The sequence below is a fragment of the Ranitomeya imitator genome, chromosome 6 (genome assembly GCF_032444005.1).
Source record: "Ranitomeya imitator isolate aRanImi1 chromosome 6, aRanImi1.pri, whole genome shotgun sequence".
NCBI lineage: Eukaryota > Metazoa > Chordata > Amphibia > Anura > Dendrobatidae > Ranitomeya > Ranitomeya imitator.
The window spans coordinates 524,515,283-524,536,505 of NC_091287.1; the positions used below are offsets into that span (position 1 = coordinate 524,515,283).

The following is a 21,223-nucleotide window of genomic DNA, read 5'->3' on the forward strand; positions in this document are numbered from 1 at the left end:
ATTCAGTTTATGACCGACTTCCGCATTTCATCTTATGCAAATTGGCTCTCCTCTAGAAGAAAAAAAACAAACCTATGTTAACTAAACCAGGCGACCATCTGTAGACAGCAGTTCCTGGATTCTGCACCTTGTCAGGGCAGTGAAGGGTCCTGGCTGGCTGAATAAAATGACCGACAACTCTGGATGGAGGGGGAGTCTGGTTCTCACTGTCAAGCAACAGAAGACATCCCATCTACCTCACCAGGACCCCTCTCTGTATTGACATGGGTATAAATCCTGAAACAACTGTCTACACAAGGGTGTCCGTCAAGAAAAACAGTCATTTTCTTCTTTTTTAGAGGAGAGTTCATTTGCATAATCTTTACCCATGAAGTTTCTCACTGTCAAGCAACAGAAGACATCCCATCTACCTCACCAGGACCCCTCTCTGTATTGACATGGGTATAAATCCTGAAACAACTGTCTACACAAGGGTGTCCGTCAAGAAAAACAGTCATTTTCTTCTTTTTTAGAGGAGAGTTCATTTGCATAATCTTTACCCATGAAGTTTTGCCTGGAATTAAGGTACCTTCACACTGAACAACTTAACAATCATATCGCTAGCGATCCGTGATGTTGCAGCGTCCTGGATAGCGATATCGTTGTGTTTGACACGCAGCAGCGATCTGGATCTTGCGGTGACATCGTTGGTCAGAGCAGAAAGTCCAGAACTTTATTTCGGCGCTGGATCTCCCGCAGACATCGCTGAATCGGCGTGTGTGGCGCTGATTCAGCGATGTCTTCACTGGTAACCAGGGTAAACATCAGGTTACTAAGCGCAGGGCCGCACTTAGTAACCCGATGTTTACCCTGGTTACCAGTGTAAATGTAAAAAAAAAATAACACTACATACTTACATTCCGGTGTCTGTCGCGTCCCCCGGCGTTCTGCTTCCCTGCACTGTGTCAGCGCTGGCCAGCTGTAAAGCAAAGCACAGCGGCGACATCACCACTGTGCTTTACGGCCGGCGTTTACACAGTGCAGGGAAGCAGAACGCCGGGGGACGCGACAGACACCGGAATGTAAGTACGGTATGTACTGTTTGTATTTTTTTACATTTACACTGGTAACCAGAGTAAACATCGGGTTACTAAGCGCGGCCCTGCGCTTAGTTACCCGATGTTTACCCTGGTTACCCGGGGACTTCGGCATCGTTGGTCGCTGGAGAGCTGTCTGTGTGACAGCTCTCCAGCGACCACACAGCGACGCTGCAGCGATCGGCATCATTGTCTAGATCACTGCAGCGTCGCTAAATGTGACGGTACCTTTAATCCCCCAGAGCCACTTTTCATCTTACAAAGTGTGAACTTCAGAGATTTCAATCTTGAACTCCAGGGGCTGCAGGCTGTGCACCTGGGTACTACACTTAGGACATGTAAAATACATGTCAGCCATGTAATTGCTTTTAATGCAGTAGTAGCAAAAGACATGAGTGCAACCGATGGTATGAGGCATCGTGGGCTATTCTCCACACAGGCAGCATTCCTTGCAGATGGTGGCTACGGATGGGTCAGCCAGTCGCAGCCCTCTGACTGGCCTACACCAAGAGAACAACTTCGATTTTAGCTTTTGAGTATTAACAAGAGGCAGGAGAAAAATCAAGAATTCAGCAAATCCATGCCACAAAATTTCCCTTTTCATGAAATCAAAGCCGATTTGACGCACATCTTGGGGTTTCTTGAAAACGGATCGAATCCCAAGCAATCGTTCAGTCAATGTCGCAAACTTTCCATGCTGTAGAAAAATTAAGAAGTTCAAGAGTCCGAAGACCTTGGAGAGTCCAGAAACAACATTAATTATATGCTTCATCCTGAGAAACGATGACCCGAAAGGGTTATTACTGAATATGTCATAGGACCTTTCCTCTAGCCATTTGCCCCCCACTGATAACAGTGCAAACCATACTCTCTGCTGTTTATTAAGTGGTTGGTATTTCGGAGTCTCAGACAAGTCGTTTTTGTAATGAATGTTCAATATTGCCTGGCCCACAGTCGCATTCTTGGAATAGATGGTGTATCTCCACAAAAACAGCCATAAAAAGGCTTTAATCTCCGCTTCGTAGCAGCTCAAAAGTCCTGGTTTGAAGCCTTGAAAACAACTATTAAACTGAGTCCAGATTAATTGCTCCAATGCCTTGTTTAGTTCAATAGCATCCAGTTGACTAATTCTTAATACAGGATTTATGTCTTCCATATTGTTTTTAGGCATGGCCGATTCAACTGCAGGGAAATAAATCAGGTTATTTAACATGCAGAATAATTATCCGAATGAAAAGCTCTAAGTCTAATTCAGACCATTTATTATCACCAAGGTCAATAAAGAAAGCTATAAGAGCGCAAATTCTGGTTATTAACGTTAGAGACTTTGGCTCCGAGTGGCTTGCAGCCCAGCTCTCTTGCCTTACACCATTTGGCCCATGGTTTGGGTTCCATAAGGTCAGCATATCAAAGTTCCCAAGTTTCTGCACACGTGTTTAAGACAGATTGCTATGAAACTGGCTACAATGAAGGCACAGAGGGGAACATTTCATATGTCAGTCTTCAACTTAAATCCTGCTAGAGTGAGGTGAGCCAAATTGAGCAGCAAGTACCATATCCATTTATCTCCATATCTTCGGCTATGGAGACCCCTATAGTGCATATAAAAGGGGTTGTCTCAGGACTGATGGCATTATGCTAGGATGTCAATCTACAGCCGTGTCTATCTCCAGGGACAGCATGATCTGACCATTTCAGTTGATGGCCAACCATGTGAACTTAGCAGTTTGCGCTTTACTTGTGCGTCACTCCAGTGATTGGATGTTGATGGCATTTCTTAGTACTACACATCAGATAGGGATTATATACATTAGACAGGACTGCTCTATTATGGGTATACCTTGGCGATTGGTGGAGCAGCTTAACATACTTTTTTTGCAAAAAAACGTATTAACTAAATACCCTGTATTTTTTCATTTTTTGACTAGCACTTGCTTATTTACTGTGATTTTTTTACAACAGAGTATTTTTTGACCTCTCTGTGTTGTGAATTCAGCTTTTGGGCTCCCTCCGGTGGTTGTAGAGGGTAATGCAGTTGTGCCTGGACTGCAGGAGTGGACAGGTGTATCTACTAATTGCAAAACTGACTGGGGTATATAGCTTTGCTGGATCCTTTAGTCAGTGCCAGTTGTCCATTGTTCTTGAAGGATTCACTTCCCTGCTGGTCTCTCCAGTTTGCTGTGTTTTTCTACAAAGATAAGTCCTGGCTTTGGTTTTGCTGTCCACTATAGTTCTGTGCATTTTCATGTTTTTGTCTTGTCCAGTTTTGTCTGTGAAGGATTTTTTGCAGCCTAGCTATTTCTCTGGAGATGCAGATATACCCCCCATGTCTTTAGTCAGATGTGGTGATCCGTATTTTCTGCGGTGGATATTTTCTAGTGTTTTTATACTGACCGCATAGTACTCTGTTCTATTCTTTCTTTTTAGCTAGTATGGCCTCCTATGCTAAAATCTGATTTCATATCTGCGTATGTTATTTCCCTCTCCTCTTACAGTCAATATTTGTGGGGGGCTATCTATCCTTTGGGGATTTTCTCTGAGGCAAGATAGGTTTCCTGTTTCTGTCTTTAGGGGTAGTTAGATCTTAGGCTGTGCCGAGGGGTCTAGGGAGTGTTAGGTACCCCCCACGGCTGCTTCTAGTTGCGCTGCTAGGTTCAGGGTTTGCGGTCAGTACAGGGACCACCTTCTCCAGAGTACGTCTCATGCTGCTCCAAGGCCACCAGATCATAACAGTACAACTGGCCAACAATGAGTTAATTGCATCTCAGAAGAAGGGTGGAAAGATTTTGAGCCATTTTTTTTTTCCTTAGCCTGTTTGGTCTGTTCCTCCCTCTTTACCTCTGGGTGGCTACGGAGTCTAGTATTAACATGAATGTTCAGGAGTTAGTTTCTCGGGTGGATCAGCTTGCTGCTAGGGTACAGGGTATTTCAGATTTCATTGTTCAGACTCCTGCCTTAGAACCTAAGATTCCCACTCCTGATTTATTCTTTGGTGACAGATGCAAATTTTTGAGTTTCAAAAATAACTGTAAACTGTTTTTTGCATTAAGACCCCGGTCTTCTGGTGATCCTATTCAGCAGGTTAAAATCATCATATCTCTGCTGCGTGGTGACCCACAGGATTGGGCATTTTCCCTGGAATCTGGCAATCCTGCTTTGCTTAATGTTGATTCGTTCTTTCAGGCATTGGGGTTGTTGTATGATGAGCCTAATTCTGTGGATCAGGCTGAGAAAAATCTTGTTAGCCCTGTGTCAAGGTCAAGAAGCGGCAGAATTGTATTGCCAGAAATTTAGAAAATGGTCTGTACTGACTAAATGGAATGAGGATGACATGGCGGCAATTTTCAGAAAGGGTCTTTCTGAATCCGATAAGATGTTATGGTGGGGTTCCCCACGCCTGCTGGTCTGAGTGATTCTATGTCTCTGGCCATACAAATTGATCGGCGCTTGCGCGAGCGCAGAATTGTGCTCACTGTGGCGCTGTCCTTTGAGCGGAGCCCTGAGCCTATGCAGTGTGATAGGATTTTGTCTAGAGCTGAACGTCAAACATTCAGGCGTCAGAATAGGTTGTGTTTTTACTGTGGCGATTCTGCTCATGTTATTTCTGATTGCCCTAAGCGTACTGAGAGAATCGCTAGTTCTGTTGCCAACAGTACTATACAACCTAAATTTCTGTTATCTGTGACCTTGATCTGCTCATTATCATCATTTTCTGTCATGGCATTTGTGGATTCAGGCGCCGCTCTGAACTTAATGGACTTAGAATTTGCCAGACGTTGTGGTTTTCCCTTGCAGCCTTTGCAGAACCCTATTCCTTTGAGGGGCATTGATGCTACACCGTTGGCTAAAAATAAACCTCAGTTTTGGACACAGCTGACCATGCGCATGGCGCCAGCCCATAAGGAAGATTGTCGTTTTCTGGTGTTGCATAATTTGCATGATGATATTGTGCTGGGTTTTCCATGGTTGCAGCTACATAATCCGGTGTTAGATTGGAAATCCATGTCTGTGACTATTTAGGGTTGTCAGGGGGTTCATGATCAGGTTCCTTTGATGTCAATCTCCTCTTCCCCCTCTTCTGAAATTCCTGAGTTTTTGACTGACTTCCAGGATGTATTCGATGAGCCCAAATCCAGTTCCCTTCCACCGCATAGGGACTGTGATTGTGCTATTGACTTGATTCCAGGTTGTAAGTTCCCTAAGGGCCGACTTTTCAACCTGTCTGTGCCTGAACATACCGCTATGCGGAGCTATATTAAGGAGTCTTTGGAGAAAGTGCATATTCGGCCATCTTCTTCACCGTTGGGAGCGGAGTTCTTTTTTGTTGCCAAGAAGGATGGCTCCTTGAGACCCTGTATTGATTATCGCCTCTTGAATAAGATCACGGTTAAATTTCAATACCCCTTGCCTTTGCTTACTGATTTGTTTGCTAGGATTAAGGGGTCTACCTGGTTTACTAAGATTGACCTTCGAGGGGCATATAATCTTATTCGTATCAAGCAGGGTGACGAATGGAAAACTGCATTTAATACGCCCGAAGGCCATTTTGAATACCTTGTGATGCCATACGGACTCTCTAATGCCCCATCTGTGTTCCAATCCTTCATGCATGATATCTTTCGGAGTTATCTTGATAAATTCATGGTTGTATATTTGGATGATATTTTGATTTTTTCCAATGATAGGGAGTCTCATGTGAAACAGGTCAGGATGGTATTTCAGATCCTCCGTAATAATGCTTTGTTTGTGAAGGGGTCAAAGTGTCTCTTTGGAGTGCAGAAGGTTTCTTTTTTGGGTTTCATTTTTTCTCCCTCATCTATAGAAATGGATCCGGTTAAGGTTCAGGCCATTCATGATTGGATTCAGCCCACATCTGTGAAGAGCCTTCAGAAATTCTTGGGCTTTGCTAATTTTTATCATCGTTTCATTGCCAACTTCTCCAGTGTGGTTAAACCTCTAACCGATTTGACCAAGAAAGGTGCTGATGTGACGAATTGGTCCTCCGCGGCTGTTTCTGCCTTTCAGGAGCTTAAACGCCGATTTACTTCTGCCCCTGTGTTGCGTCAGCCAGATGTTTCTCTTCCATTTCAGGTTGAGGTTGACACGTCTGAGATTGGGGCAGGGGCCGTTTTGTCTCAGAGGAATTCTGATGGTTCCTTGATGAAACCGTGTGCCTTCTTTTCTCGGAAGTTTTCGCCTGCGGAACGCAATTATGATGTCGGCAATCGGGAGTTGTTGGCTATGAAGTGGGCATTTGAGGAGTGGCGACATTGGCTTGAGGGGGCCAAGCACCGTATTGTGGTCCTGACCGATCATAAGAATCTGATTTACCTCGAGTCTGCCAAACAGCTGAATCCTAGACAGGCTCGATGGTCCCTGTTTTTCTCCCGTTTTGATTTTGTGGTCTCGTACATTCATGGTACTAAGATTGTTAAGGCGGATGCCCTCTCTAGGAGTTTTTTTCCTGATTTCCCTGGGGTTCTTGAGCCGGTCGGCATTTTGAAGGAAGGGGTGATTCTTTCTGCCATCTCCCCTGATTTGCAACGGGTTCTTCAGCAATTTCAGGCTGATAAGCCTGACCGCTGTCCTGTGGGGAAACTGTTTTTTCCTGATAGATGGACTAGTAAAGTGATTTCTGAGGTTCATTGTTCTGTGTTGGCTGGCCATCCTGGGATTTTTGGTACCAGAGATTTGGTTAGTAGGTCCTTTTGGTGGCCTTCTTTGTCACGGGATGTGCGTTCTTTTGTGCAGTCCTGTGGGATTTGTGCGTGGGCTAAGCCTTGCTGTTCCCGCGCTAGTGGGTTGCTTTTGCCATTGCCGGTCCCTGAGAGACCTTGGACGCATATATCTATGGATTTTATTTCCGATCTTCCTGTTTCCCAAAGAATGTCGGTTATCTGGGTTGTCTGTGACCAATTTTCTAAGATGGTTCATTTGGTGCCTTTGCCTAAGTTGCCTTCTTCTTCTGATTTGGTTCCGTTGTTTTTTCAGCATGTGGTACGTTTGCATGGTATTCCGGAGAATATTGTGTCCAACAGAGGTTCGCAGTTTGTTTCTAGGTTTTGGCGGGCCTTTTGTGCCAAGCTGGGCATTGATTTGTCTTTTTCCTCTGCATTTCATCCTCAGACAAATGGCCAGACTGAGCGAACTAATCAGACCTTGGAGACCTATTTGAGATGCTTTGTGTCTGCTGATCAGGATGATTGAGTGGCTTTTTTGCCATTGGCCGAGTTTGCCCTTAATAATCGGGCTAGTTCGGCTACTTTGGTTTCGCCTTTTTTTTTGTTATTTTGGTTTTCATCTTCGTTTTTCTTCTGGGCAGGTTGAGCCTTCTGACCTTCCTGGTGTGGATTCTGTGGTTGACAGGTTGCAGCAGATTTGGGCTTATGTGGTGGATAATTTGGTGCTGTCTCAGGAGGAGGCTCAGCGTTTTGCTAACCGTCGTCGGTGTGTTGGTTCCCGGCTTCGGGTTGATGATCTGGTTTGGTTATCTTCCCGTCATGTTCCTATGAAGGTTTCTTCCCCTAAGTTTAAGCCTTGATTTATTGGTCCTTATAGGATTTCTGAGATTATTAATCCGGTGTCCTTTCGCCTGGCGCTTCCGGCCTCTTTTGCTATTCATAATGTCTTCCATAGATCTTTGTTGCGGAAATATGTGGAGCTCGTTGTTCCCTCTGTTGATCCTCCGGCCCCTGTATTGGTCGATGGGGAGTTGGAATATGTTGTTGAGAAGATTTTGGATTCCCGCTTTTCGAGGCGGAAGCTTCAGTACCTTGTCAAGTGGAAGGGTTATGGCCAGGAGGATAATTCTTGGGTTTCTGCCTCTGATGTCCATGCCGTTGATTTGGTTCGTGCCTTTCATCGGGCTCATCCTGATCGGCCTGGGGGCTCTGGTGAGGGTTCGGTGACCCCTCCTCAAGGGGGGGGTACTGTTGTGAATTCAGCTTTTGGGCTCCCTCCGGTGGTTGTAGAGGGTAATGCAGTTGTGCCTGGACTGCAGGAGTGGACAAGTGTATCTACTAATTGCAAAACTGACTGGGGTATATACTTTGCTGGATCCTTTAGTCAGTGCCAGTTGTCCATTGTTCTTGAAGGATTCACTTCCCTGCTGGTCTCTCCAGTTTGCTGTGTTTTTCTACAAAGATAAGTCCTGGCTTTGTTTTTGCTGTCCACCTACGGTGGACCTTATAGTTCTGTGCATTTTCATGTTTTTGTCTTGTCCAGCTTGGTCTGCGAAGGATTTTTTGCAGCCTAGCTATTTCTCTGGAGATGCAGATATACCCCCCATGTCTTTAGTCAGATGTGGTGATCCGTATTTTCTGCGGTGGATATTTTCTAGTGTTTTTATACTGACCGCATAGTACTCTGTTCTATTCTTTCTTTTTAGCTAGTATGGCCTCCTGTGCTAAAATCTGATTTCATATCTGCATATGTTATTTCCCTCTTTTCTCACAGTCAATATTTGTGGGGGGCTATCTATTCTTTGGGGATTTTCTCTGAGGCAAGATAGGTTTCCTGTTTCTGTCTTTAGGGGTACTTAGATCTTAGGCTGTGCCGAGGGGTCTAGGGAGTGTTAGGTATCCCCCACGGCTACATCTAGTTGCGCTGCTAGGTTCAGGGTTTGCGGTCAGTACAGGGACCACCTTCTCCAGAGTACGTCTCATGCTGCTCCAAGGCCACCAGATCATAACACTCTGTGCGCTTTTGTGTTTTCAAGTTCTTTGGTGGTGTGAACAGGTTCCTACAGACTTGTTCGCTATGCAGGTGGCCCATGTGTTTTTTGTTTTATAATTGTTCTCTTGTTTCTACAAGACTGGGGAGTTCACCACTCCTCTGTGGGTCATTTGCATTGTAGCTGTTCCATCTCGCATGTTCAACGTGGATATTTTCTCTCTGAGCCCTGTTCATACAGGTACTATACAGATGATCAGGTTTTTAAATACATCAGATAGGGATTATACACATTAGACAGGACTGCTCTATTATGGTTATACCTTGGCGATTGGTGGGGCAGCTTAACATACTTTTTTTTGCAAAAAAACGTATTAACTAAATACCCTGTATTTTTTCATTTTTTGACTAGCACTTGCTTATTTACTGTGACTTTTTTACAAGAGTATTTTTTGACCTCTCTGTGCGCTTTTGTGTTTTCAAGTTCTTTGGTGGTGTGAACAGGTTCCTACAGACTTGTTCGCTATGCAGGTGGCCCATGTGTTTTTGGTTTCCTGGAAAGCTCCCAGGCTCGAGTTCATATGAGGACAACCAGTAGAGGGCGCACCACCACGAATGAAGGTAACTACAGGTCATTGACCTACATTCCATTCATTCCCTGGGGTTTTATAGGCACGAGCACAGCTGCAATATAGCAGAGCTCCTGCCTGTAAAATATTTTAACCCCTTCAGATGGATTTTCATCGTGGGACGTTACAGATCATCGGAAGGTATGTATATTGTTGGTTTATTATTTTTCCTTTGTTACAGAGCGAGGGTCTTCAGGTGGATTGAGAGAGAAATAAAATATTAAAACAACCTGTGTGTTTATTTCATTAAAAGTGGCCAAGTGCCAGAATAGGCGCATCTTCCAGATATGCCTTTTCTGGGGTGGCTGGGGGCAGATGTTTTTATCCGGGGGGGGGGGGGCAATAACCGTGGACCCTCTCCAGGCTATTAATATCTGGCCTCAGTCACTGGCTTTACTACTCTGGCGGAGAAAATTGCGCGGGAGCCCACGCCAATTTTTTCCGCCATTTAACCCTTTAATTTAATAGCTAGAGCGCCCAAATTTTGCACATACACACTACTAACATTAGAAGTGTGGAATATGCAAAAGAAATGGGGATATGAGATGGTTTACTGTATGTAAACCATGTCTCATATCATGTCGGGTTTAGGAAGGAGATAGCAAAAGCCGGCAATAGAATTACCGGCTTTAAAGCTATCTCGCGCTGGATGAAATATTAATATATATATATATATATATATATGTATGTGTCTTACTGAGATATATATATAGACAGTACATATGTTTTTATGTATTTGGGAGCACATGGATCCATTGTATGTCCGTATGTCGGTTTTGCAAGCCTGCGAGAAAATCTCACAGTATGGATGCCATACGAATTACATACGAAGGATGCCATGCGCAAAATACGCTGACACACCCTGCCTATGGATGAGATACGGAGCACTATTTTGGGGACTTTTGTGCGTATTACGGCCGTAAATTACGGACCGTATTTTTATACGCTGAGTATAACGCCGGCCTAAAGTGGAGCCAAAACTTGCTGGAATGAAAGAATCCATCATGCCACAGCGTCGGGAGACAATACCCTGTCAATCCCTATAGGGGCTATCAATAAAGCTGAATCTCAAAGCTCCGGCCCTTACAAGGGCAGTCCACATCTACCCCTAAAATATAACGTGCCCTGCACTCTCCATATATCGGTGTCCCAACGTGTTTATTTCAAGCTGGATCATCAGGGGACTAGCTTGCATGGGAGATAAAGTGCTAAAGTGCTACATGAAAAGGCACAGAGACCTGCCACCCTCTATGCTACACTGCAGAGAGTGGGAGGAACGATCAGTTCCCCTTAAAAAGGTGTGCTGCAAGGCATAAACAGCCTATCACCAACTTCACAAGAATCATGTGACAGGCTTAATTATGACAGATGGTATAATATGTATGGCGTTCATAATGAATGTGCACATGTGGATTAAAGGCAGAGAACATATTGTTGGCATCTACATGGATACGTATGCTAATAAACAATAGGGCATTACAGACCAATATATTAAGCTTTGAAACAGCCCATCCACAAAAGGGCGCATTGCGCCCACAAATCAAAACATATCAATTATCCAAAGGATACACACGTCAAAGGATCAAACTGCACATGCGCACGTATAGAAAGCCTCTTTAACCCTATATTTCCCGGCATGTCATGAGCAAAACCTCATTAAGTTTCCATACATGTTATATGGGAATGCTCGAGGTAGAAAATACTATCTAGTATCAACAATTGTCACAGGGTGCCACAGATGTGGTCATTGTACAGATTGCCAATATGTAGATTCAACTAAGTCCTTTGTAAGCAATGTGACAGGCAGAAAGTACTTAATTAGGCAGTTTATTAACTGCAGTACTAAGGGGGTCATTTATAGGGCCTCATGTACCTGCGGCACGGAATACATAGGCAAGACTATAAGGCTAGGGTCACATTGCGTTATGTGACCGCGTTTAACGGACTACGTTACACTGCGGATCTGCGCTAGCGAGGAGGGCGAACGCGGCCCCAAAATAAACATTGCGTTAGCGCAATCCGCTAGCGCTGGGCGCTTAACGGATTGCCCTAACGCAATATGAACCTAGCCTTAGAGAGTTTAAGAAGAGAATCGGCGAGCATATTGGGGATGTCGAACACAATGGGGACACACCTGTGTCTCGACATGTTAATCATATGCATAATGACCAAACAAAAAAATCTACGCTTTATAGCGATAGAAAAAGTCTCTGCGCCCAAGCGAGGGGGCAACTGGGACCAGTTGCTGTTACAGAAGGAGGCCAAATGGATTTTTTATTTGAACACTGTTTCACCTCATGGCCCAAATGATCAAATTAATTATGGATGCTTTATTTGATGTTTCTGTTGAACTTTCTCTGTTGATATCCAATTGTCTTTTACACATATTAGTGTGCCTCTCCATTAATCCTTTTTGTTTTGTCACCCTTTTGGGTTTTTGCATTTTTATTGACTGTTATCATCATGGCCTCTAATACATTAATGTAATAAGGGGCATACTTGTTATAATAAATTGATGATACTAGATGGTATTTTCTACCTCGAGCATTCCCATATAACATGTGTGGAAACTTAATGAGGTTTTGCTCATTACATGCCAAGAAATATAGGGTTAAAGAGGCTTTCTATACGTGCGCATGCACAGTTTGATCCTTTGACGTGTGTATCCTTTGGATAATTGAAATGTTTTGATTTGTTGGCGCAATGCGCCCTTTTGTAGATGGGCTGTTTCAAAGTCTAATATATTGGCCTGTAATGCCTTGTCTATTAGCATATGTATCCATGTAAACGCCAACAATATGTCTCTGCCTTTAATCCACATGCGCGCATGCGCAGTTTGTTTGGCGAATTAGGGCAGCTTTTTTATGAATCAAGCGCCTTGACATGCTATTGTAAATGATGTATCTGCCCTTATTTACAGTACAGCAGCATGTTATGGCTTACCGCCCACTGGCAGATCCTCTGACTGTGATGCCTGGTTTCACGCGTCGTTCGGCTGGAGTCCCGTTGTCAGAGCAATGTCAACTAGATTTTACCTCGAGCATTCCCATATAACACTTGTGGGGATTTAATGAGGTTTCGCTTATGATATGCCGGAAAATATAGGATGAAATAGGCTTTCCATACGTGCACATGCGCAGCTTGATCTTTTTGATAATTAAGAAGTTTTGATTTGTTGGCGCAATGCGCCCTTTTGTGGATGGGCTGTTTCAAAGCTTAATATATTGGCCTGTAATGCCCTATTGTTTATTAGCATACGTATCCATGTAGACGCCAACAATATGTTCTCTGCCTTTAATCCACATGCGCGCATGCGCCGTTTGTTTGGCGAATTGGGGCAGCTTTTTTATGAATCAAGCGCCTTGACATGTTATTGTCAATGATGTATCTGCCCTTATTTACAGTACAGCAGCACGTTATGACTTACCGCCCACTGGCGGATCCTCTGACTGTGATGCCTGGTTTCACGCGTCGTTCGGCTGGCGTCGCGTTGTCTGAGCAATGTCAACTAGATTTTACCTCGAGCATTCCCATATAACACTTGTGGGGATTTAATGAGGTTTCGCTTATGATATGCCGGGAAATATAGGATGAAATAGGCTTTCCATACGTGCGCATGCGCAGCTTGATCTTTTTGATTATTAAAAAGTTTCGATTTGTTGGCGCAATGCGCCCTTTTGGAGACCGGCCGTTTCAAAGCTTAATATATTGGCCTGTAATGCCCTATTGTTTATTAGCATACGTATCCATGTAGATGCCAACAATATGTTTTTTGCCTCTAATCCACATGCGCACTTGCGCCGTTTGATTGATGAATTGGGGCAGCTTTCTATGAATCCAACGCCTTGATATAATATTGTCAATGATGTATCTGCCCTCATTTACAGCAGCACGTTATGGCTTACCGCCCACTGGCGGATGCTCTGATGCCTGGTTTCACGCGTCTGCTGGCGTCCCGTTGTCTGAGTAACGTCAACTTCCGTTGTTGTTCTCGTGGCTCTACAATGGATGCTTAGCGTTTTCCAGCCTGTCAGAAAAGATTAAACAGGTAATTTTAATGAATTATGGGGCGTTATATATAGCGGCATGTCTCTCTATTAGAGATGTATTTTGGGTAAGGCTACTTTCACCCTAGCGTCGGATTCGGCCCGTCGCTATGCGTCGGGCCGAGATTCCGATGCTAGCGTTTGATGCGCTGCACAACAGAGGCAGCGGATGCATTTCTCCGGCGCATCCGCTGCCCCATTGTGAGGTGCGGGGAGGTGGGGGCGGAGTTTCCGGCCACGCATGCGCGGCCGGAAAAAGCGGTCCGTCGGCAGCAAAAAACTTTACATTTAACGTTTCTTGCTCTCGGCGGTCCGCCACAACACGGCGCAACCATCGCATGACGGTTGCGACGTGTGTCAATACGTCGCAATGCGTCGGTAATGTTACTCTATGGGGCAAAAACGCATCCTGCAAACAACTTTGCAGGATGCGTTTTTCCCCCTAAACGACGCATTGCGACGTATTGAAAACAACGTCAGTGTGAAAGTAGCCTAAATCCCATAGCATCAGTTTCATTCATTATAAACGCCGTACATATTATACCATCTGTCTAATTAAGCTTGTCACATGATTCTTGTGAAGTTGGTGATAGGCTGTTTATGCCTTGCAGCACACCTTTTTAAGGGGAACTGATCGTTCCTCCCACTCTCTGCAGTGTAGCATAGAGGGTGGCAGGTCTCTATGCCTTTTCATGTAGCACTTTATCTCCCATGCAAGCTAGTCCCCTGATGATCCAGCTTGAAAGAAACGCATTGGGACACCGATATAGGGAGAGTGCAGGGCATGTTATATTTTAGGGGTAGATGTGGACTGCCCTTGTAAGGGCGGGAGCTTGGGGATTCAGCTTTATTGATAGCCCCTATAGGGATTGACAGGGTATTGTCTCCCGACGCTGTGGCATGATGGATTCTTTCATTCCAGCAAGTTTTGGCTCCACTTTACTGGTCCTTGGCAATTGGTGAGACTGTTCCATTTTATAAATTTGTTCATGTTTCACACCATCTGACACCTGCTCCTTTTTTGTGATACCTGCTGATATTTATGACACCAAGGTTATCCATTTATTTGTTTTGGCACTCAACCAGTGCTTTTGCATGTGTGTGTTACCCTTATCAAATAAGGTACCTTGGGTTGATTAACCCCTTTCTGACCTCGGACGGGATAGTACTGTCATGGTCCAGTCCGGAGTTTATTTTCAATTTTTTTTTTCTCTTTGAGACTGGTCATGCGGGGGTTAATCTCATCAGCCTCGTTCTTGAGCTAGCTGGGCTATTTCAGTCCCTCACAGCCTGCCTACCACTGTTAGTAATAGTTCATGCTTCCCAGCTCGAGCCCCTGACCTGTATCCTGATCTTGGTGATTCTTGTGTCTGTCTGCCCGTACCTGTGTATGACTCCATCTGTTCCTTGGACTTCGGCTCTGGTTTTGTCTCTGATACCACATTACCCTCCTGGTTCTGACTTTGCTTGTGTCCCGACTTTGTGTTACGTCTCATGAGTTGGTTACCACAATCCGGTAGGCTCCAACGTTTTGCTTGTCCCCGACTATTCCCTGCTCGCCCCTTCTGTACCACGCTGATATTCTTGTGTATGACTTTAGGCTTGTCTGACTTCTCTCATTACCTGTGACACCTGTGCCTGAGCTCTGTGTTACTTCGCTTCATGTGTAACCTCTCTTCCCTCACCTGCTCCCCCTGGTGGTTTCATCACATTATCACTAACCTAACACTTAAGCGGGATTTTGCATTTTTTTTTTTTCTCTGGTCATGGATCCGCTGCATAACTTGGCGGATCAGGTGTCCAGTTTGACACAGATGATGCAGGATTTTTCTGAGAGACATCAGTCCCTTGTCACGTCTCAAACCCACCTACAGAAAAAACTGTCTGAGACTGTTATAACTGTGCAGGGAAACCCCTCTCATGTTAGTCTACCTGGTGACTCTGTGGATGTTGTATTGCACTCTCCAGAACCCTCAGTTAAACTTCCAGACACGTTTTCTGGTGTAAAGGATAAATTTCACATTTTTTAGGGAGAGTTGTAAATTATGGTTTTCTCTCAGACCTCGATCGTCTGGGGATGAGACTCAGCAGGTAGGGATTATCTCCCTAATTAGAAAGGGTCCCCAATCCTGGGCTTTCTCTCTGCTCCCTACTGCCCCTGAATGGAGGTCAGTGGATAGGTTCTTTGAGGCCCTAGGACTTATTTATGACGAACCGGACCGTGTCAGGGTGGCAGAGGACACCATTATGGATATGGTTCAGGGGAAGCATTCGGCTGAATGGTATAGTTCCGAGTTCTGTCGATGGTCCACTGAGGTATCTTGGGATGACTCCGCACTGAGATGTCTATTCAGAAAGGGGCTATGATTGCTTGAAGGACGCTCTGGCTCTCCATCCAGCTCCCAGCTCTTTGGATGAGGTTATGACTCAGGCTATCCGTATGGATCGGAGGCTACAGGAAAGAGGTCTTACGCAACGAGGGATTCCGTTGTTCCCTGTTAACTCTAATGTTTTGCTTCCATCTGAACCTATGGAGGTGGGAGCCACTGACCTCAAAGAGAGAGCGGAAATGGCAAGGTGATGAAAAGCTGTGGGGATCCTGGACACTGGAAAAAGGACTGTCCCTTCTGTCCTTCGTCTAACAAGCAGCTGAGTCTGGGTGATCATCGTGGAGGTCACTCAGACTCTCAGGTGCCATTTTCTTCGTTTGCAAAGATACTGTTAAAAGTGGAACTTGGTGTGGAGAACAGCTTGGTTCATACTTCGGCTTTTGTAGACTGTGGAGCATCCCTGAACCTGATTGACTCTAAGCTGGTGGCCCGCTGTAGATTAGGGACAGTTAGGTTGGAGACTCCCTTAAAAATTGTGGCTATTGACTCTACACCTCTCACAAAGTATGGGCTCCATTTTATTTCTAAAGAATTCACCCTCAGGGTGGGGGCCCTGCACCAGGAGCGTATGACATGCTTTGTTTTGGATAACCTCCCTGCTGGCCTGGTGTTGGGGTTTTTCTGGTTGCAACGGCATAACCCGGTTATTGACTGGGGGTCCCGGGATATTGTTAAATGGGGACCTAGTTGTTCTGAAAATTGTCTTGCTACTGTGTTTGTCATCCGTCAGTCTGGAGGGTATTCCGGAGTACCTGAAGGACTTTGAGGATGTGTTCTCCGAAAAGCAGGCTGAGGTTCTACCACCACACCGCCCATTCGATTGTGCCATTGATCTTGTTCCCGGTGCCAAATTGCCCAAAGCCTGTCTGTACAATCTCTCCGGCCCTGAGTGGGCTGCTATGAAAGAGTGTATCTCTGAAAGCCTCCGTAAAGGGCATATTCGGCCATCTGTCTCTCCCGTGGCAGCGGGGTTCTTTTTTGTAAAAAAAAAAAAAAAAAAAAAAAAAAATTTAAAAAAATGGTGGTTTACGCCCATGCCTGGATTTTCGAGAACTGAATAAGATCACTGTGAGAATCACTTATCCTCTCCCACTTATACCTGATTTGTACAAGCAATTGTCGGGGGCTAGGTGGTTTTTTAAGTTGGACCTCGGGGGAGCATACAATCTCATCCGTATGCGGGAGGGGGATGAGTGGAAAACTGCATTTCTCACTTCTAAGGGTCTGTTTGAAAATTTGTAGATATAGAATATATAATCACTGCACTCGTACGATGAAGGTATTCGGTTCATGTGAATAATTTTATTGAGTAAATGTTCAGGTGAAGCGATAACCATAAAACGTTTCGGCCAACCCGTGGCCTTGTTCACTAAATCGCCTTAGGTAGAAGTTCCTTCCTTCAAATGTGTAAATAGTGCTTCTGGGGTGTCAGCCAAAAATAAAGGTAGGCAAACCTTAATATTAATGATGCCGTAGTCGCCGTGGTGGGGAGCAGACCGGTATATGTACCAATGGCTGTGCGCTTTAAGAAACCAGCCAGAGCAAGAGTTGGATACTTCAGGAGTTCAACCAGCAATGTGGGGGAATCAGTATAACTGATAGTTTGTGGAGCCAGCCAGAGCCAATGTACACTGAGCTAAACCAACGGTATGAGGGAATCAATGCAGATCCGTCCTCTGATATCCGTGGAGACAAGTGGCCAGGACCAGTGTTGGTGGGCAAGTGGGATGAGCAGACACTCAGTGTCACTGCATGGAGTAGCGCTAAAAGAATAACCTAGTCATGTTAGGTGTCTTTGAACTCATACTGACCTGGAGAATGATAATGACAGGTCAGTTTTAGCATTTAGTGAACCTAGAAAAAAAGCCAAACAAAAAACAAGTGTGGGTCTGCACTTGGAATTTTTTTCCCGTTTTCTAGTACATGACATAGTAAAACCAATGATGTTGTTCAAAAGTACAACTCGTCCCGCAAAAAAAAAGCCCTCACATGGCCAAATTGACGGAAAAATTAAAGTTATGGCTCTGGGAAGGAGGGGAGCGAAAAATAAACACGGAAAAACAGAAAATCCCAAGGTCATGAAGGGGTTAATAAACACACTGGGCCATTGTGAGTGTTTTATTAAACCCTTAGGAGTACTAATCCAGTTATGATGTAGTACCTGACAGGTCACATTATGTAGTACCCTTTTTATATTCCTCTTTAGGTGACACTATTTTTTGTACTTTGTTTTCTTTTTATATATACAGATTAAAAGTTATGTTTTAATTCCTGCTTATGCTATGTTCCCAGTAGCAAAAGAACAAACACAAAAACGTAAAATGAATATAGTTTATAATAGCAAAATCTAACACTACATAGATAATGCATCCTCCTGCCAGGGAGTAGCACCCTGAGGTGACACAAAATAACTAGTTAACTCATCACGTACTTTTAGTCCAGCAAGGGGACGATGGGGAGGGAGGGTGCTAGGGCCTGAAATTAACTATGCTGATTCTAGTAACATCATCATATCGTTAATAGACAATAATGTAAGGATAAGCCGCTCCTCTGCAGAAATAGGTTTGTGCATCCTGGTGTCCTGAAACGTGATCCCAGGGCGCACAATCTCCAAAAATATATCAAACGTACCAAGGCTCATCCAACAATATTGTAAATAATTGTCAGGATGGCTACGCAGACATGATTATAGACGGTGGAAATGGCCTTTTAGTTATCCTTCGCCTCAAAAGTGGATGGACCAACATTCTTCTCCGCCTTCTCGGATCCACAATCACAGGGTAAGCCTCTGGAGCGCCCTCAGACGCAGGACCGTGGGGTACTCGGTACCGGTCCTCTATCTCGGTTCTAGGGTTGTCACGGTGGCTGGACCCGGTCCGTGACCCTGCTAAGGGCTGTCCAATGAAAGATAATGAAAGTCTGTCAAGGGTTCGTGACGCCACCTGTTGTATTCGGTCAGGGTGACCGACGCTGCTTGCGGTCCACTGGGGTGGTGTTATGGCAGCTAGATGGTATACCTTCCCACAGGTGAAGTGTATCCCCAGGGCTTCGCAGTAGTGTAGGTGGTGATGGTGTGAGGCGCGGTTAATAACGAGGACACAGGGTTGATGTCTCTTTACCGTTTTACTGAAGACTTCTGGATCTGCAATCCAGAGCACTGTCAACAGGGCTGGCTGAGTCCGGCCGGTCTGAAGGCACATCCAGAGTTCCCTCTGCAGGTGGAAATCGTTGCCTACCAACTAGCGCCTGTGTTGTAGTCCTTCCCTGCTGAGCACCACAGGATAGTCCTCACAACTCTCATGTCAGTTCTTTCTCTTCTCCGTCCCCCAAGTTTATCTGGCTAGGACGCACCCGTATGACGGGTAGGCTCGGAGCTATTCTGGGACCCTAGAGACGCCCTTCTCCACGTTTGCCCCTATGTCTGCTTAGGTGATTTAAAGGGACACTGTCACCTGAATTTGGAGGGACCAATCTTCAGCCATGGAGGCGGGGTTTTGGGGCTTTTGATTCACCCTTTCCTTACCCGCTGGCTGCAATATTGGATTGAAGTTCATTCTGTCCTCCGTAGTACATGCCTGCACAAGGCAATGTTGCCTTGCGCAGGCGTGTACTATGGAGGACAGAGAATGAACTTCAATCCAATATTGCAGCCAGCGGGTAAGGAAAGGGTGAATCAAACACCCAAAAACCCCGCCTTCATGGCTGAAGATTGTTCCCTCCAAATTCAGGTGACAGTGTCCCTTTAAGGTAGACAGCCAATCTGTAATCAACTGTCCTGCCGCTGTTTGAAGTAATGCTTGAAGTCCGTTACTTCCTCGGCGTTCCAGCCACCGGCTACGTGCCTCAGTAGTGTCCTTTCTGCTAGGTACCTGCCAGGAACCCACCCCTGACAGGTCCTTCCTGGAGCTCTCCCAGGCTGCTTCTCACTAACTTCCTGTCCAACCCCCAGTTTTACCAGAGTGTGAGGAGTGGCCTAATACATAGTGCCTTTTGCTCCCCCTGGTGGCCGGAGTGTGAATTGTAATGTGTGACTGTGATACCTGGTCAGGTGAAGTCTTTTAGTGCAATCAGACATAACATCACACCCCTTAGTGGCAGAGCGACATTACTGCAACGACCAGGACTCTGGGGTGCTGCACCTCCCCAAAACGTCGGGATAAAACACAATTGAAAAGCATCTGCTCAGTGGTGGTTAAATGTCAGTCTGTCATGTTTGTCACAAAGCACAAATAACACAAACCAAGCCTCACACATGTTAGAGAGACAATAAATAGGGGTCTGGCTGTTGAATTAAATTTCTTTCTGGCCTAAAACCGTCGTTTGTCCGTTTTGCTAGCCGCCGACAAAATATCGCCAGACGGATGTCAAACGGACACTCACATGCGAGGAAATCGCATCCTCGCATTACAATTGGATTACAGACGGATCACTGTTTAAGAAAAATTTGTGCGGTTCTCGTCCGTATAAAACGAACTTTTTTTTTTTTTTTACATTGACGCCAGCCTTACCGCAAAAAACTGATGTGAAAGTAACCTTAGCTTGATAAAGATACCTGAGAGCTTGTCAATTGTGTATTTGTTTCAAATACTGTTTTTGTCTTTTTTATTTCCAACCTTTCTTTTACATATAACAACATACAAATAAGCAAAGCAGAACAATGCTAGAATGAAATCAAGCAGCAGTAAGTGTTAAGGTACCGTCACACTTAGCGACGCTGCAGGTCGCTAGGAGACGTCAAACACTGTAACAGCAGAACGATGCAGGAGCGATCCAGTGACATACTTATCGTTCTCGCTGGTTGATCGATTAAAAAACATTCCGGACACAATAATAAAAAGACAAATCCTTTATTTCAGCATTATAGCACTATAAAAAAAAATTACAAAATTACACTACAGCTAATAAAAATTTCATTGTCAGATTTCTAGTATAAAAATTAGAATTTCACCGTAAGCAAAAATTGCTTATACATCCCCTTAGCCTTCACATTGTATCATGAAATGCTTGACGTGCCTCAATAATTGTAGTAATACATAGTGCTTGAGTCTGACAGTAAAGATGGCAGCAGATGTGGCATCGTTTTCATCAGAGGGAAAGTTCAGTCCTGGATCAGACTCCACATCAACGTATTGATCAAACTCATCTTTGTCGATGTCGCCCATAAACGTGCCCTGGTGAGTGGTCTGCTCGGCTGATATTGATATTGATGGGTGCAAGCTGAGGTGAAGATGGATGATCTGGAGGAGACACTGAGGGAGCCCTGCTGTGGGCTGCATAGGGCTGGGCATAATACAGAGGTGGAGAAGCCTGCTCATGTGTGGCTAGCGGTGAGGGCCCCCCTGAGGGACCGCTCCTCCATACAGGGCTGAGGGATTGTTCGAGGGCCCCCCTGAGGGACCGCTCCTCCATAC

The 21,223-nt window shown here is 45.0% G+C and overlaps 1 pseudogene; it reads right to left on the minus strand.

Annotated features, from left to right (window-relative positions):
• Nucleotides 1-1,332: 1,332 nt before the first annotated feature.
• On the minus strand, nt 1,333-20,974 carry LOC138643448 (peroxisome biogenesis factor 2-like; annotated as a pseudogene).
• Nucleotides 20,975-21,223: the final 249 nt, after the last annotated feature.